Here is an 18593-nt window from a genome sequence, read left to right as displayed (position 1 = left end):
CATCTCCCCCTCCCTTTCCAGCCCATTGCCATTGTGATGGGCCTTGGTTGGCAGATGCTACCTTACTTTGAGGTTACCTTGAGGTGTTTTCGGGACTTAGCGACCCCCACGGTCCGGTCGTCGACCAGGCCTCCTCGTTGCTGGACTGGTCAACCCAGGCTGTTGGATGCGGCTGCTCGCAGACTGAAGTATGAGTCACAGCCTGGTTGATCAGGTATTCTTTGGAGGTGCTTATCCAGTTTTCTCTTGAGCACTGTGAGGGGCCGGCCAGTTATGCCCCTCGTGTAGTGGAAGCATGTTGAACAGTCTCGGGCCTCTGATGTTGATAGAGTACCTGTTACCTAATACCTGGTACCTTATTAACTCCATGTAACCTTCCCTACCCCTAAATGTCAACCCATGTCTTATTTTTTAAACAATGCTGTTTGTTGACCAACTTATATATTGGCTATTTTCTACCATGTTCCCCCTTTTTTTATCTTTTATTTTTTCTTTCAACACAATTTTTACTTTAAGCTCAATTACTATTAAGTTTTAGTCTAAGTGTTTTTTCCCAACCTCACCTTGCCCGAAACTCTCTGCATACTAGTGGCTTTAGGTATTGTATGTACTAGCTCTATCTATAAATCCAACATTATGTTTGTAACTAATCTTCTATGTATGTACTTTTACCTGAATAAAAATTTGATTATATTTGATTTGTTGCACCTCTGCTTTTCATTGGGGGAATTCTCTACATCCTGCCATGCCTTCTGGTCTCATGTGATGTTATTTCTGTGTGCAGGTTTGGAACCAGCCCCTCTACTATTTTCCATGTGTAAATTATAATGTATCTCTATTACATTTTACATTAGTAAAAGTGCTACCTTGGGTAAAATGACAATGTAATACTGTAACATTCTATGCGGTTAACATTTAATTGCCGGGAAGGGGGGGGGGGTGCCAGACGCCCCCCCCCCCTGTTAGATTAAGGACTTGCCCAAAACTATGTGGCTTTGCAATAATTGTAAGAACACCACTGTTATGTACTCTGACAAATCCAATGTACCTTCTTGTATATAACACAAACAAATATGTAAATAAATAAATATTGAACTGATAAATTCAATGAACTTTGGATGAGAAGGGATAGATAGTAATTTCTTTGGAAGAACAATATTGGATGAGAAGGAAGGATAGTAATTTACAGGATCCCCGGGAATTTACAGGATCCCCGGGATCCTCATGAAATGAATTGTTTGTGTATTTGCTATTTGTACCCATAGGCTAAAGCTATTAGCTCTTGGATTCCGCCTTTCTAACCATCTGCTGTCTAATATACTGACTCCCGACCTAATTTTCTCTCTTGTCTAGTATTACACACACACATTCCCAGGAAAAAGATTCAGAGAATCTGATTCCTTTCACATCACTAATCTGATATCTTTCTGCTCACTTAGAAAGTCCTCTGTCATATATGGTGCAATAAACCCATCTGGCCTTGTTGCTTTCTATTGATAATAACTTTAGTCTCCACAAACATGTGTGCTTGGGTAACATTTAAGTGACATTCTTAATGGTTCAACTATAGACGAATGTGATAGAAATGCTACTGAATTTTTGTGGTCTCAATTCTTACCTGATCTGAAATGTTAATTAATATGGTTACTGTGTACAGTAGTAGTTCTGCTTAGAGCTAGCTATACGCTACTAATTCCATTTGAATACTATAATTCTAAAACATATTTGCATGCACTCAAAAGATCTTGAATTTATCAAGCGAGGATTGAATGTAAATAATCTTCAAGGAATGAGTATGGGGTGTAAAATAAATTACTAATCACAGATTATGACACTATGATATTCGTGCTCTACTTTGGGGTAAATAAAATACATGATTATTTTCAGAACATATACTTTAATGACAAATAGTTGAAAGATATTTAAAGTTGAAATATTTATCTTTAAAAAAGATAAACCTCCTTGCATTACACAAGTATTGATGAAATATGACATATTTACCAACTATAATGATGGCATTGAATGTAGTGTTTATGTGTCCGGATACCGGCGATAATGTAGAATTATTTATTTAAAAATATAATGCCTCTCACGTAAATTATATATATTACTTGAAATGTAGCTACAGTAATGTTTACATCTCTGCCTTTCTTCTGACATATAAATCTTGAAGGTTAATTAGCATATATATGCATGTTAATTAGACAATTGATTTGCTGGTGTGTAGCTCTCCACACACCCAGAGCGGGTCCATGTATTTTCCCAAAGCTATATCCATAGTTACCTAGTGCTACTCCGGCCTTCTAGCATTACACAAGTAATGAAGATATATGACATATTTACCCCCTATAATGATGTTATTGAATGTATTATTAATATGAATGCATGTTAATTACACAATTTATTGGCTAATGTGTACGGTTCTACACACACACCCAGAGCGAGTCCATGTATTTACCCAAAAGCCACCCATAGCTACCTAATCATACCCCCAAAATTTCCTTGCATTATATAAGTAATGAAGAAATATGTCATATTTATCTATTATAATGATGGTATTTAATGTAGAATTTGGAAAAACATGGTTTTACTCTGAACTAATCTCTGGATACGTAAGTGCATAGTAGTTCAAGTAGCGAACGCATACCAGCGAATAATCATCAGCATCTATATAACAAAACTATTTTTTTTTTTTTTTTTTTTTTTTTTTTTTTTTTTTTTTTTTTTTTTTTTTTTTTTTTTTTTTTTTTTTTTTTTTTTTTTTTTTTGAGATATATACAAGAGTTATTACATTCTTGTACATTTTGTCCCAAGGAGTTAATTTCACTTCCAGATACCTATTTTTTCAATACAATTTCAATATTTTCTGGCTATTTATGCTAAATATTATTGTAACTATGCATTATTAGAGTTTATACCATTATTTCAATTTGTGACAATTTGAGCAGAGAAGTGCGACGTGTGTACAAGAGGCTGATATGCCAGCAAACACTCTCCAGGCAACAATCTGTCTTGGATAAGTCGCTCCACAACATTGACGCTTGGATCGTCGACTTGATTTGGCGTCACCAGCTTTTTATTTTCGTCTAATTTCTTTATAAAAAGATACTTTTTCAGATTAAAATTATGTTTTTTTCGTGTTGTACGTTCAGCACCAACATTATAATGAGTAAATATATCATATTTATACATTACTAACGTATTGCCAGGAAGCTTTCTGATGCTTGTATAGCTTGTGTTAGCTTGTGGTAATTAGACGGACCGAGCTGAACAGGATACGGTTTTAAAATGGCGGCGACTACCACAACATGCAACGAGCCTAAAGAATGTCCAGCTCTAGCATTATCTAAGCGCTATTATATATTATCAAGCAATACGAAAATCTAAAATAAAAAAAATGTTACAAATAATTGTATTAAATATTTATTTGCAATTACAATACCTCGGGAATATATTTTTGCGTTAGCAAAATTTATTAAGTTCGTATTTAGTTTAACTCATTTAAATTCTTTACAAATAATAACCTGATTTTACCTGATGGCCACTAACATTAATGTTTTATGTTGATACATTTCATACCCCTATTATTTCAATTTCTTTCTTTATTATGCACCCCCATACCCATCCCATGGGCGGTGGTGTAAAGGATTACAGAGGCACATAATGGGTTCAGGAACTGAACTCTCTAGTTTGTTTAGCTAAGCAAATAACAATTTTTGACGCTAGTTACAAAATTATTAATGTATATATATACGTATATGCATACACATACATATTTATAATCACTCACACAAATACACACATCATTAATCTCTGTGTCACTTTTTTTATACATATGTTCTTGTAGAAAATTCTATTGGGAACACATTGGGCGCTGCCCAATAAACTCGCCCCTCGGGGCAAAATTAAAAAAAATTTTTTTAATCTTGGTGGAACATAAAATGGCCGCCTGTGTTTATGCTGTCGTCAGATGGCGCTGTGACGTCACAGGTGAGGGAAGCACGTACTGCGCATTAATGCCTCGATCCCTCGTTATTTATTTATTTATATATATACAAGAACGTACATTGAGGGTTAAGAGACAACATAGAGCTTAAGTTGGAATTACAATCTTGTAAAACCACTAGCTTGCATTTAGCGTTTCGGGCAAGTCCTTAAACTAATCTTTGAGCAAATTCTTAAACAAACAAAGTTTTAGAGAAATAATTAGGTGTAAAATTGATAAAAAGTGTTTAACAGGTACATTACAGCTTTACTTTACAAGTACAGATGATTTTAAGTAGGATAATTACAGTAAAATTGTCAAAAATTGTTTACAGGTACGATGCAAGAATTTTCGACACAAAAGCAGATCAGAACAATACACAATAATGAACAAGGAATCCTAAGTACAATTAGGAAAACATCTCAGGGTTATACATTGGATTACTGAAGCACAATATGAGGATCATTACAAATAGTAATGCAGTAGAATATGCACTCATATTCTATTATTAAGTTAATATTAAGTTCCTTCCTCATGTTAAGTATCTTTGTGGTAGTAGGGGCATCCAAGGATTATCTTCAAGGCTTCGTTCTGCAAGTTTTCAAGCCCTTTAAGCTTTCTTTCAGTCATCAAGGCAAGCAGAGATGCAGCATAATCCACTAAAGATCTGATGTATGCAAGGTACATCATTTTGACAATTGTGACATTGGCACCATAGCCTGAGTGATAACTTGCAACATCTCCAAGAGGGCTTATGGAGCCTCTCTTTATACTGACGACAGAGTTTGAATACAACAGGACAATACAAGGCAAAGGTATTTGAATCTGTTAACATAGTCAAGCTGGGAGCCATCATACAGTTACATCTTGCGAACAGCTCCTCCCTGCCTGGGTGAACACCCGTTTAGTATCTTTGTTTCCTCTGCTGAGATATGACTAAACCTAAGTCCTGACATAAGACTAATACAGAGTTAAGAGTGTTATGCATGTTAGCATAACAAGTAGTGTGTATCATTATATCATCAGCATATACCCAGTAGTGTGTATCATTATATCATCATGTATGATGATTCATGATACAAGGGGGTCTAAATTGATCTATCGAACGATCTAAATTGGGTACTGAAATATGGTCAAAAGATTGGCAGAGCCGTTTAATTCTGACAAATGTAAGGTTTAGAGGATAGGTAATGACAATAGAGTTAGAAGCAAAAGGCAACATGAAAAGCAAATGGAATACCATGACATATCTATTATCCTAGGAAATAAACAACACTCCCACAACCAGATAACACCTCTCTAAGGATGGCTTTACACCGTCAACTGACTTAGAAATGGCAAATGAATTTAATAGCTTCTTTTCATCGGTTGGTGCTAACCTTGCCAGTAAAATCCCACAGACTCAGACATATATCAACACATATATCTCTCAGGCAGCTATCCAAACTCTCTTCTCCTTTCACCAGTCAGTCCGACAGATGTTGTGTCCATCATACACACACTACAAACCAAAGCTGGGAACATCAGTGAAATCCCATCCATTGTATACACGAGCGCCTCCCATGCCCTTGCGCCACCTATAGCTCTGCTGTTCAACAAATCCCTTGAGTGTCATACCTTCCCTGATATCCTTAAAAACGCAAGAGTAACGCCAGTTCATAAAGGAGGTAATCCGTCAGACATAAACAACTACAGACCAATATCGAACCTACCCATACTATCAAAAATATTTGAAAAAATTATCTACAAACAGCTCTACTCCTATCTCGTAAAATTCGACATTCTTAGCCCCTGTCAGCTTGGCTTCCGCTCCCAAAAGAGTACCAACGATGCAATTATTAGTCTCCTTGATATAATTTACTCAGCCCTTGACAAAAATTAGTTTCCGATTGGACTTTTCATTGACCTGAGAAAGGCCTTTGATACTGTTAATCACAACTACCTCTTACGTAAACTTCATCATTATGGAATCCGAGGCCATGCACTGGACTATATCCATTAATCCTATCATAGTGATAGACACCAATGTGTAACCATCAATAATATATATCCTCTCCCACTCTACCCAATAACCGTTGGAGTGCCACAGGGCAGCATCTTGGGACCTCTCCTATTTCTTATATACATCAATGATCTGCCTAATGTCTCTAACATTCTGAAACCTGTTTTGTTTACTGATGATACTACCCTCATCTACTCCAACCCCAACCCACATACACTAAATGATGTTGTTAATAATGAACTAAAAAAAGTCCACTTATGGATGTCAACCAACAAACTAACACTTAACATAGAAAAGACCTACTATACATCTTATTTGGAAGCAAATCTACAAATGCAATTCAGCTTCAGATAGATAATGTAAACATTAGCAATAAAATGATGGAAAGTTTCTTGGCCTATTCCTAGACAAGAGACTCAATTTCAGTACCCACATACAACACATAACTAAGAAAGTCTCTACAACAGTTGGTATACTCTCCAAAATCAGATATTATGTACCTAACTCTGCTCTCATCTCTCTATATTATGCACTAATCTATCCCTATCTCAACTATGGTATCTGTGCATGGGGTTCAACCACTGCAAACCACCTCAAGTCCATCATCACCCAGCAAAAATCTGCTATCAGAATAATATCAAATTCTGCTTTCAGACAACACACAGCCCCCTTGTTTAACTCCCTAAACATGCTAAACATAATCTCACTCCATAAATTCTCTTGTGTCAACTACATTTACAAAACCCTGTTCTTAAATGCAAATCCTTGTCTGAAACTCTTCCTGGACAGATGTAATAGGAGCCATTATCACCGCACCAGAAATAAATATCTCTGATATCCCCAAAGTTAAACTTAATCTGTGTAAACACTCTATGCAAATAAAGGGACCCAGTTTATGGAACTCACTCCCTACTGAATTGAAAAGCTGTCCAACTTTTACATCATTCAAAATCAATACTAAAAAGTATCTAATTTCATCCTCATAGTTTTCACTTTTTGCCTTAAAATTGCACTGTATCTATTGCTACCCAATCTCCCAACCTTTATGTTCCCAATTTGAACATCTTTACCATTGTGATCATTGCTGTCTTCTTATATGTGCTGCCAATCTGCTGTATGGTGTTTATAAATCTTGTTTATCTGTATCTTTTGCTACCCTGCAGTCTCCCAATCTTTATGTACTCAATCTGAACATCTTCACCATTGTGATCATTGCTGTCTTATATGTGCTGTCAATCTGCTGTATGGTGTCTATTAATCTTGTTTAAATTACTAATCAAGCTGTCAATGTAATCAATCAGAGCTTTAATATAACAATGTGCTTTAATATACTTACTAAGCTCTCTCATCTAATTTTTCTCTTGCAATGTATCTTTATCATTTATCAGTTCTGATAGAAATTACCTACTTAAAATTATCTGCTAGATTAAGGACCTGCCCGAAACGCTGTGCGTACTAGTGGCTTTACAAGAATGTAAATACTGTACTATCCAATGTATTCTCACAAACCCAATGTACCTTCTTGTATATATGTAAATAAATAAATAAATAAAAGTGAATATGAAAAACTTGTTGGTCAACTCTGCGCATGTAGTGCATCCACTGTGGGAGAGCTATTTCCTTCAAAAAGTATAATCGTGTGGCTTTATGTTTAAAGAAACCATTTCAAGTACATTCTTTGATTGAAAAACAAAAATAAAAATACAAGTGTTAATTGTAAATGATCACTTATAAACAAAAATAAGAAGTAGGAAAAATGATATGTGGAACCAGACAAAAACATTGGAACGCTCAGGTGATGAGAGGGTAAACAACCGCCGCCATTTTAGCAGCACCCGCCGGTGATGTCCAGCACGAGCATTAAGGGAAAACCTTGACACAAACTGCACCTATCATAAAGAAGAAGCACCACCACTGACCGCCAAGTGCTCACATCAAGTCTAACTCTAAGAAACAACACTCAAGCCTTGACGCTTCTCCCAACATCCGGGGGAGAAAACCTTCACACAAACTGCACCTGTCATAAAGAAGATGAAGACTCACCAGTGTCCACAGTGTCAGAAGGTATTCACCGGTGCTTCATATGTGAAAACTTACATGTTAGTGCATTTAGGTGATAAACCTCATCAGTGTCCAGAGTGTTGGAAGAGATTCAGTGTCCACAGTGTCCGAAGGGGGGGACGTTTACACAAGCCGTCATGACGTCACCGTTAACAGTGACGTTACACGAGCCGTCATGACGTCACCGTTAACAGTGACGTTACACAAGCCGCCATGACGTCACCGTTAACAGTGACGTTACACGAGCCGTCACCGTTAACAGTGACGCTACACAAGCGGCCATGACGTCACCGTTAACAGTGATGTTACACAAGCCGCCATGACGTCACTGTTAACAGTGACGTTACACAAGCCGCCATGACGTCACCGTTAACAGTGACGTTACACGAGCCGCCATGACGTCACTGTTAACAGTGACGTTACACAAGCCGCCATGACGTCACCGTTAACAGTGACGTAACACAAAATTATGAGAAGGATTAAGACAGAGGAGGACAGCTTGAGGCTTCAAGAAGACCCGGACAAGCTGCAGGAATGGTCGAACAAATGGCTGTTAGAGTTTAACCCAAGCAAATAAATAAATAATAAATAAATAAATAAATGTTTTTTTAGGTAAGGTACATACATACAAGAGATTTTACAAAATTTGTTGGATTAATAGATAGAGCTAGTACATACAATGCCTAAAGCCACTATTACGCAAATCGTTTCGGGCAGGAAAAACATTAATGACTATAGCTTAATACTAATGGGTATAAAGAATAAAATGTGTCGAGAACAAATAAAAATTGAGGTAAAAGAGGGGGGGGGGAACATGGCTGAAAAAGCAGCACAAATACAATTACAAATTATTACAGACAATTACATTCAAACAGCGTTGTTTTGAAAGAAAACAGACATGGGTTGACAACAGCGGGGTAAGGTAGGTTACAGGGAATTTATTAGGTAGTGCTTCGTTTTTATCTTAAACTGGTTGAGAGAGGTACAGTCTTTAACATGCTTGGGAAGGTCATTCCACATTCTGGGTCCCTTGATTTGAAGAGCATTTCTAGTTTGATTAAGTCGTACTCTAGGAATATCAAAACTGTATTTATTTCTGGTGTGGTGCTCATGGGTTCTGTTACAACCTTCAATGAAGCTTTTGAGGTCAGGATTGGCATTACAGTTCAGCGTTTTATATATGTATAATACACATGAGAGAATGTGCAGTGACTTAATATCTAACATATTCAGAGATTTGAGTAGGGGTAGCGAGTGATGTCTGGGGCTAGAGTTGGATATTGTCCTAATAGCAGCTTTGTGTTGAGTAATTAGAGGACGTAAATGATTTTGGGTAGTAGAACCCCAAGCACAAATACCATAGTTGAGATATGGATAGATGAGGGAGTAATAGAGAGTCACCAGGGCAGGGCGGGGTACATAATATCTGATCTTAGAAAGAATGCCAACAGTTTTTGAAACTTTTTTTGATATATTTAGAATGTGTCCCTGGAAATTCAGCTTGTGGTCAATGAGAACGCCAAAGAATTTTCCATCTAATTTGTTACAAATTTGGGTATTGTTTATTTTGAGATTTATTTGATTAGAGGATTTATTGCCAAACAGAATATAGAACGTTTTGTCAATGTTAAGGGTGAGTTTGTTGGCAGTTAGCCAAAGATGGACTTTCTTTAGCTCAGTATTTACTGTGGCATTTAGAGCAAGGGGGTCAGGGCTGGAGTAAATGAAGGTTGTGTCGTCAGCAAATAGAATTGGTTTGAGGTGTTGGGAGGCATTTGGAAGGTCATTAATGTAGCTGAGAAAGAGAAGAGGGCCAAGTATGCTGCCCTGAGGAACACCAATGTTGATGGGTAGGGTGGGAGAAATTCACAGTATTATTCACAGAATAATACTGTGAATAATACAATTATTATTCACAGAATAAAAATTATTCACAGAATAATAATACATACTGGAGCCTGTAAGTAAGATAAGATTTGAGGTATTGCAGGGAGTGTCCTCTGACTCCATAATGATGTAATTTAAGAAGAAGGTTTTGGTGGTTGACAGTGTCAAAAGCCTTACGCAGGTCCACAAATAACCCAACAGGGAACTCCTTTTATCAAGAGCTGCGTGAATCAAGTTAATCATACTAATAAGTGCATCGTTAGTGCTTTTTTTGGGTCTGAAGCCATACTGACAAGAGCTAAGTACATTGTGTTTTGCTAGAAAAGAGTAAAGCTGCTTGTAGATTAGTTTTTCAAATATTTTTGACAAGTTAGGCAGGATTGATATAGGTCTGTAGTTGTTAACATCTGTGAGATCACCACATTTGTTGACGGGGAGTTACTCTTGCTTTTTTTAGAATGTCTGGAAAGGTTTGGAGTTCAAGTGACTTGTTGAAGAGCAATGCAATAGCAGGGGCTAAAGATCTGGAGGCTTTTTTGTAAACTAAAGTTGGTATCTCCTCGAGGGCACTAGACTTGGTTTTAAGGGAAAGCATTATCTCATTGACATCAGTGGAATTAGTAGGCTTTAGGTACACAGACTGGATAGTTACCTGTAAGATAGTCCTTAACATCAGGACTGGAAGATGGAATATCATTTGCAAGGGATGACCCAATGGAAGAGAAGAACCAATTGAACTCAATAGCAGAATCAGAGGCTGAAAGCTGACCAATGTTATTGGACAGGAGTGTTGGTTTGTTATTTAAATCTTTTTTGATCCCAATATTTGTGAAATTGTGCTCCAAGTTTTTTTAATGTTGCTCTTTATTTGGGTAAATTTATCTTCATAGTATTTAGTTTTGGCTCGTCTAATTATTTTAGATACCAATAACGAGTAATTCTTTGAGAATTCTTTGAAGACGGTTCCTAACCTATACTTTTTCTCAAGATCGTGTTTTTTGTTAATGGATTTAAGTATTCCCTTTGTAAGCCAAGGATTGTTAAGCCTTTTGTTTGTGACTTGTTTTGTAAGCATAGGACAGTGGGTGTTATAAAGGCTAAGAGTTGTTTGAAGAAAAGATGTTACATTACATTATTTATTTATTTATTTATTTATTTATTTATTTATTTATTTATTTATTTATTTATATATATACAAGAAGGTACATTGGGTTTGTGAGAATACATTGGATAGTACAGTATTTACATTCTTGTAAAGCCACTAGTACGCACAGCGTTTCGGGCAGGTCCTTAATCTAGCAGATAATTTTAAGTAGGTAATTTCAATCAGAATTGATAAATGATAAAGATACATTACAAGAGAAAAATGAGATGAGAGAGATAAGTAGATATATTAAAACACATTGTTATATTAAAGCTCTGATTGATTACATTGACAGCTTGATTAGTAATTTAAACAAGGTTAATAGACACCATACAACAGATTGACAGCAATGATCACAATGGTAAAGATGTTCAGATTGGGTACATAAAGATTGGGAGACTGGGTAGCAAAAGATACAGATAAACTAAATTTATAAACACCATACACATATAAGCACATATAAGAAAATTGGCAGCACATATAAGAAAACAGCAATGATCACAATGGTAAAGATGTTCAAATTGGGAACATAAAGGTTGGGAGATTGGGTAGCAATTGATACAGTGCAATTTTAAGGCAAAAAGTGAAAAACTATAAAGATGAAATTAGGTACTTTTTAGTATTGATTTTGAATGATGTAAAAGTTGGACAGCTTTTCAATTCAGTTGGGAGAGAGTTCCATAAACTGGGTCCCTTTATTTGCTAAGAGTGTTTACACAGATTAAGTTTAACTCTGGGGATATCAAAGAGATATTTATTTCTGGTGTGGTGATAATGGGTCCTATTACATCTGTCCAAGAAGAGTTTCAGACAAGGATTTGCATTTAAGAACAGGGTTTTGTAAATGTAGTTGACACAAGAGAATTTGTGGAGTGAGATTATGTTTAGCATGTTTAGGGAGTTAAACAAGGGGGCTGTGTGTTGTCTGAAAGCAGAATTTGATATTATTCTGATAGCAGATTTTTGCTGGATGATGATGGACTTGAGGTGGTTTGCAGTGGTTGAACTCCATGCACAGATACCATAGTTGAGATAGGGATAGATTAGTGCATAATATAGAGAGATGAGAGCAGAGTTAGGAACATAATATCTGATTTTGGAGAGTATACCAACTGTTTTAGAGACTTTCTTAGTTATGTGTTGTATGTGGGTACTGAAGTTGAGTCTCTTGTCTAGGAATATGCCAAGAAACTTTCCATCATTTTTATTGCTAATGTTTACATTGTCAATCTGAAGTTGCATTGCATTTGTAGATTTGCTTCCGAATAGGATGTAGTAGGTCTTTTCTATGTTAAGTGTTAGTTTGTTGGTTGACATCCATAAGTGGACTTTTTTTAGTTCATTATTAACAACACCATTTAGTGTATGTGGGTTGGGGTTGGAGTAGATGAGGGTAGTATCATCAGCAAACAAAATAGGTTTCAGAATGTTACAGACATTAGGCAGATCATTAATGTATATAAGAAAAAGAAGAGGTCCCAAGATGCTGCCCTGTGGCACTCCAACAGTTATTGGTAGAATGGGAGAGATTATATTATTGATGGCTACACTTGGTGTCTATCACTAAGATAGGATTGGATATAGTCCAGTGAATGGCCTCGGATTCCATAATGATGGAGTTTACTTAAGAGGTAATCGTGATTAACAGTATCAAAGGCCTTTCTCAGGTCAATGAAGAGTCCAATTGGAAACTCATTTTTGTCAAGAGCTAAGTAAATTATATCAAGGAGACTAATAATTGCATCGTTGGTACTCTTTTGAGAGCGGAAGCCAAACTGACAGGGGCTAAGAATGTCGAATTTTACGAGATAGGAGTAGAGCTGTTTGTAGATAATTTTTTCAAATATTTTTGATAGTATGGGTAGGTTCGATATTGGTCTATAGTTGTTTATGTCTGACGGATTACCTCCTTTATGAACTGGCGTTACTCTTGCTTTTTTAAGGATATCAGGGAAGGTATGACACTCAAGGGATTTGTTGAACAGCAGAGCTACAGGTGGCGCAATGTCATGGGAGGCGCTCTTGTATACAATGGATGGGATTTCACTGATGTTCCCAGCTTTGGTTTTTAGTGAGTGTATGATGGACGCAACATCTGACGGGCTGACTGGTGAGAGGAGAAGAGAGTTTGGATAGCTGCCTGAGAGATATGTGTTGATATGTGTCTGAGTCTGTGGGATTTTACTTGCAAGGTTAGCACCAATCGATGAAAAGAAGCTATTAAATTCATTCGCCATTTCTAAGTCAGATGACAGTGTAAGGCCATCCTTAGAGAGTGTTATCTGGTTGTGGGAGTGTTGTTTAGTTCCCAGGATATTAGAGATGGTATTCCATGTGCTTTTCATGCTGCCTTTTGCTTCTTTGAATCTAGTCTCATAATATGAAAGTTTTGCTTTTCTTATGATACTGGTAAGCACTGACGAGTACCTTTTAACTACTTCCATTGAAACTAGGCCACTCCTAAATTTCTTTTCGTATTCATGTTTTTTGTTGATTAATTTAATTATGCCACTTGTGAGCCACGGGTTATTTTTTCTTTTATCAGTTACTTGTTTGGTAAAGAGGGGACAGTGAGTGTTGTAGAGGCTTAGAGTTTTGGAGAGAAAGAGGTTAGTTGATGAATTTATATCCTGTGAATTATTAAATTCAGATTCCCAGTTAATATTGTGGAGTGCATTAGAGAGATTGCCTAAAGCTGATTCACTATGTAGCCTGAATGAAAGTTTTTTGGTTTCTGGTGGTGATGTGTCAATGTTTGCTATGAGGAAAGTAGGATAGTGGTCAATTGTTCTGTCATAAATTACCCCAGATGTAAGGGGAGCTGTTATATTAGTCCATAGGTGATCCAGGGTAGTGGCAGATGCTTGAGTGACTCGGGTGGGCTTGGTGATTGTGGGGATTAGCATACAGGAGTGCATGCTGTTACGGAAATAGTCAACTTGAGGGTTGTTTTAAAGACCCAGGTCAATATTGAAATCACCTCCCAGAATAATGTGATTTTTGTTGAGATTGTTATTTATGATAAGATTCCTTACATTGTCAGAGAATAAAGCTATGTTGGTATTAGGAAATCTATAGATGGCACCGATTATCAGGGAGGATTTAAGGGATTTACTGGAGAACTTGGCAAAGGTATATTCACAATAGTCGTCTCTATCACTAATGACACTATTGCAAATGAAGGAATCTTTGTAATATATTGCTGTACCGCCACCTTTTTTTGTTAGGCCTGCAGTTATGAATGGCTTTATAACCAGCTAAATTGTAGAGTTGGGTATAGTCATTACTTAGCCAAGTTTCTGTTAAAATGATGAAAGATAATTTAGTACCTAGTGCTGTAATGTAGTGCATTTATATCATCAAAATGTTTGCCAAGTGACCTAACATTTTGATTGTAAACTGATTTACAAACCTTCTTCTTAAATTACATCATTATGGAGTCAGAGGACACTCCCTGCAATACCTCAAATCTTACCTTACTGACAGGCTTCAGTATGTTTCTGTGAATAATTAAATTTCTCCCACCCTACCCATCAACATTGGTGTTCCTCAGGGCAGCATACTTGGCCCTCTCCTCTTTCTCATCTACATTAATGACCTTCCAAATGCCTCCCAACACCTCAAACCAATTCCTTTTGCTGAGGACACACCCTTCATTTTCTCCAGTCCTGACCTTTTTGCTCTAAATGTCACAGTAAATACTGAACTAAATAAAGTCCATCTCTGGCTAACTGCCAACAAACTCACTCGCAACATTGACAAAACTTTCTATATTTTGTTTGGCAATAAATCCTCACATTAAATTCATCTCAGGATAAACAATATCCAAATTTGTAACAAAGTAGATGGAAAATTCCTTGGTGTTCTCATAGAACACAAACCGAATTTCCAGGGACACATTCTAAATATTTCAAAAAAAGTTTCTAAAACTGTTGGCATTCTTTCTAAGATCAGATACCTCGCCATGGCCTGGTGATTCTCTATTACTATCTCATCTATCCTTATCTCAATTATGGTCTCTGTGCTTGGGGTTCTACTACACAAAATCACTTACACCCTCTAATTATTCAACACAAAGCTGCTATTGGAACAATATCTAACTCTGGCACCAGACAGCACTCGGTACCCTTACTCAAATCTTTAAATGTGTTAGACACTCGCCTGGCGTTCCGCGAGCGCTATGTCATGGGTTCGTATCCTGGCCGGGGAGGATTTACTGGGGGCAATTCCTTAACTGTAGCCTCTGTTTAACGCAACAGTAAAATGTGTACTTGGATGAAAAAACGATTCTTCGCGGCAGGGGATCGTATTCCAGGGACCTGCCCGAAACGCTACGCGTACTAGTGGCTGTACAAGAATGTAACAACACTTGTATATATCTCAAAAAAAAAAAAAAAAAAAAAGATTAAGTCACTGCACATCCTCTCATGTGTACTCAATATAGTTAAAACTCTGAACTGCAATGTCAATCCTGAACTTAGAAGCTTCCTAGAAGGTTGTAACAGAACTCGTGGGCATCGCACCAGAAACAAATACCTATTTGATATTCCAAGAGTGCGACTTAACCAAACTAGAAATGCTCTACAATTCAGGGGACCCAGAATGTGGAACGACCTTCCCAATCATGTCAAAGACTGTACCTCCCTCAACCAGATTTTAAACAATGCTGTTTGTTTACCAACTTGTACAATTGCTGATTTCTGCCATGTTCCCCCCTTTTTTTTATTTTTTTTTCAACATAATTTATACCAAATCCCAATTTCTATTAAGTTTTAGTCTAAGTTCCCCCCCCCCCCCCCACACACCTTGCCCGAAACGCTTTGCGTACTAGTGGCTTTAGGTATTGTATGTACTAGCTCTATTTATAAATCCAACATTATGTTTGTAAATCAACTATGTATGTACTTTCCTGAATAAAATTTACTTTACTAACTTTACCAGTAACAGAAGACAAACGACCCTGCCAACGGGCAAGGATTGAGGAATGAATAACTGGGTAGAAGTTGGAATAGAGGATACCTTTACGGGAAATGGCACAAGTGTGGAGAGCCTCCTTAGTGGCAGTGTCACCATGCTCATTTAAGGACACACCAATATGGCTGGGAACCCAGCAAAACTACACTGTCTTCACTCTACTAGAGATAGGAAACAGCCAATGTTGAGTGTCGACTACTACAGGATGGACTGGATTAAAGCACTCCAGAGCCATGAGGGCACTGTGAGTGTCAACTACAACAACAAAGGAGAGTTGACAGCGAGAAAGCAGTGACGAAGGACATACAAAATAGCATAAAGTTCCACCATGAAGATGCTAGTCTCCGGAGGCAGGCGACACATATAGGTGTTGTCAGGAAAAACAACAGAGTAGCCAACACCGTCGGCAGACTTAGACCCTTCTGTATTTAGATTTAGACCCAGACTTTACTCCTCTTACCTCCCCCCCCCCCCCTGTAGGAGGGGTAAAGCTTTAGTCACGTGAGTCAAAGTTTTACAAAACTGAGGAAAGGGGACCCTTCAAAGGGGCAAGGACGGAACGACATGAAGAGAAATATTGGAAACACGAACCGAAAGAGAATCTTGTATACAAGACAATCGTACAGAAAGAGGTAAGTGATGAAAGGGAACAGGGGACCACAGGAGGAGTACAGGTTAAAGTACGACATTAACGAGAGTAAGGGACCGTGCAAGGTAGCGAAGACAGTAGCGATCATGTTGATCCTGTAGAGACAAGACGCCAGTTTCAGCGTTAGCGATCACAGGCTTAGGGTAGGAGTCGAAAGAAAGGCACCAGATCTGAGGAGCAACCCAGCATGGTGCAGAGCATCCAAACGGCGAAGAGTAGAAGGAGAAGTAGACGAGTAAACAGAGCAACCATAATCTAGTTTAGACAGTAAGAGAGAGGTATGTAGAAAGAGGAGCATGCGCCTATCTGCTCCCCAAGAAGTATGAGACAAGACCTTATATCAGTCAGGGGCCTTAGAGCGTTCAACTCGGAGGTAAGAGATATAGGATGACCAAGACAAACAAGTGTCAAAGATTAACCTCAAAAGATTAGCAGAATCTTTGTACACAAGGGGATGACAATAAAGCGACAAATGGGGATGAAGAACGACCTGCTTCTAAGTAGAAGTCATAGCACAAGTTTTAGTTGTAAAGAACTTGAAGCCATGATTGGTGGCCCAAGACGACACGGCATCAATCATAAGTTAAAGCCGTCGTTGATGGAAAGGCGAGTCATCACCTGGACAGCAGAGGGTAAGATCATCAACATAGAGTGCTGAGAAGATGCCAGAGGGAAGGGAAGAAAGAAGACCATTGAGGGCAACTAGAAAAAGAGTAGTGCTCAGAACATTACCTTGGGGCACACCATCGTACTGCCGAAAAGAGGCAGAGAGAGTGGTACCAAACCTCATTCTAAAGGAACGACTAGGGAGAAAGCTTCGAAGGAAGAGAGGGAGATTACCACGAAGGCTAAAAGAACGGAGTTGGGACAGACTATGATATCTCTAGGTGGTGTCGTATGACTTTTCCAGGTCAAAAAGGACAACAACAACGGAGGTCTTCGCAGCAAAAGCAGTACGAATATGGACCTCCAAGTTCACCAAGACATCAGTCAAGCTGAAGCACTTGCAAAAGTCAAATTGAATAGTAACGAGCTGGTGATAGTGTTCCAAGAACCACATCAGACGAACACTGACCACACGTTTAAAGAGTTTGCAGATGCAACACAAAGCTGCTATTAGAACAATATCTAACTCTGGCCCCAGACAGCACTCGGTACCCTTACTCAGATCTTTAAATATGTTAGATATTCTCAATGCACATCCTCTCATGTGTACTCAATATGTTTAAAACTCTGAACTGCAATGTCAATCCTGAACTTAGAAGCTTCCTAGAAGGTTGTAACAGAACTCATGGGCATCGCACCAGAAAGAAATACCTATTTGATATTCCAAGAGTGCGACTTAACCAAACTAGAAATCCTCTACAAATCAAGGGTCCCGGAATGTGGAATGACCTCCCCAATCATGTCAAAGACTGTACCTCCCTCAACCAGTTTAAGAGTAAAACCAAGTACTACTTAATTAACTCCATGTAGCCTACCTTACCCCCTAAATGTCAACCCATGTCTTGCTATTTTTTTTTTAACAATACTGTTTGTTCACCAACTTGTACAATTGTTGATTTCTGCCATGTTACCCCCCCCCCCCTATTTTTATCCTTTTCTCAACATAATTTATAACTAATCCCAATTACAATTAAGTTTTAGTCTTATTCCCTGCCCCTCCCCCCCCCAAACCTTGCCCGAAATGCTATGCGTACTAGTGGCTTTAGGTATTGTATGTACTAGCTCTATTTATAAATTCAACATTATGTTTGTAAATCAACTATGTATGTACTTTCCTGAATAAAATTTACTTTTCTTTACTTTACTAACTTTACCAGTAACAGAAGACAAACGACCCTGCCAATGGGCAAGGATTGAGGAATGAATAACTGGGTAGAAGTTGGAA

General features: G+C 37.8%; 1 protein-coding gene and 1 long non-coding RNA gene across 2 annotated transcripts in view; both read left to right on the top strand.

Moving 5' to 3' along the window:
- Window positions 1-18593, top strand: part of LOC138365565 (tripartite motif-containing protein 59-like) — a 597995-nt gene that overhangs the window by 90513 nt on the left and 488889 nt on the right. The gene's annotated exons all lie outside the window — the stretch shown is intronic.
- The window catches only part of LOC123768365 (uncharacterized), a 37917-nt gene continuing 27131 nt past the window's right edge, over window positions 7808-18593 (top strand). The window contains exon 1 of the long non-coding RNA XR_011228853.1: window positions 7808-8051. This is a non-coding gene — a long non-coding RNA (uncharacterized lncRNA). The remainder of the gene's footprint in view (window positions 8052-18593) is intronic.

The sequence above is a fragment of the Procambarus clarkii genome, chromosome 17 (genome assembly GCF_040958095.1).
Source record: "Procambarus clarkii isolate CNS0578487 chromosome 17, FALCON_Pclarkii_2.0, whole genome shotgun sequence".
Lineage (NCBI taxonomy): Eukaryota > Metazoa > Arthropoda > Malacostraca > Decapoda > Cambaridae > Procambarus > Procambarus clarkii.
This window is presented reverse-complemented; position numbering and strand designations above follow the sequence as displayed.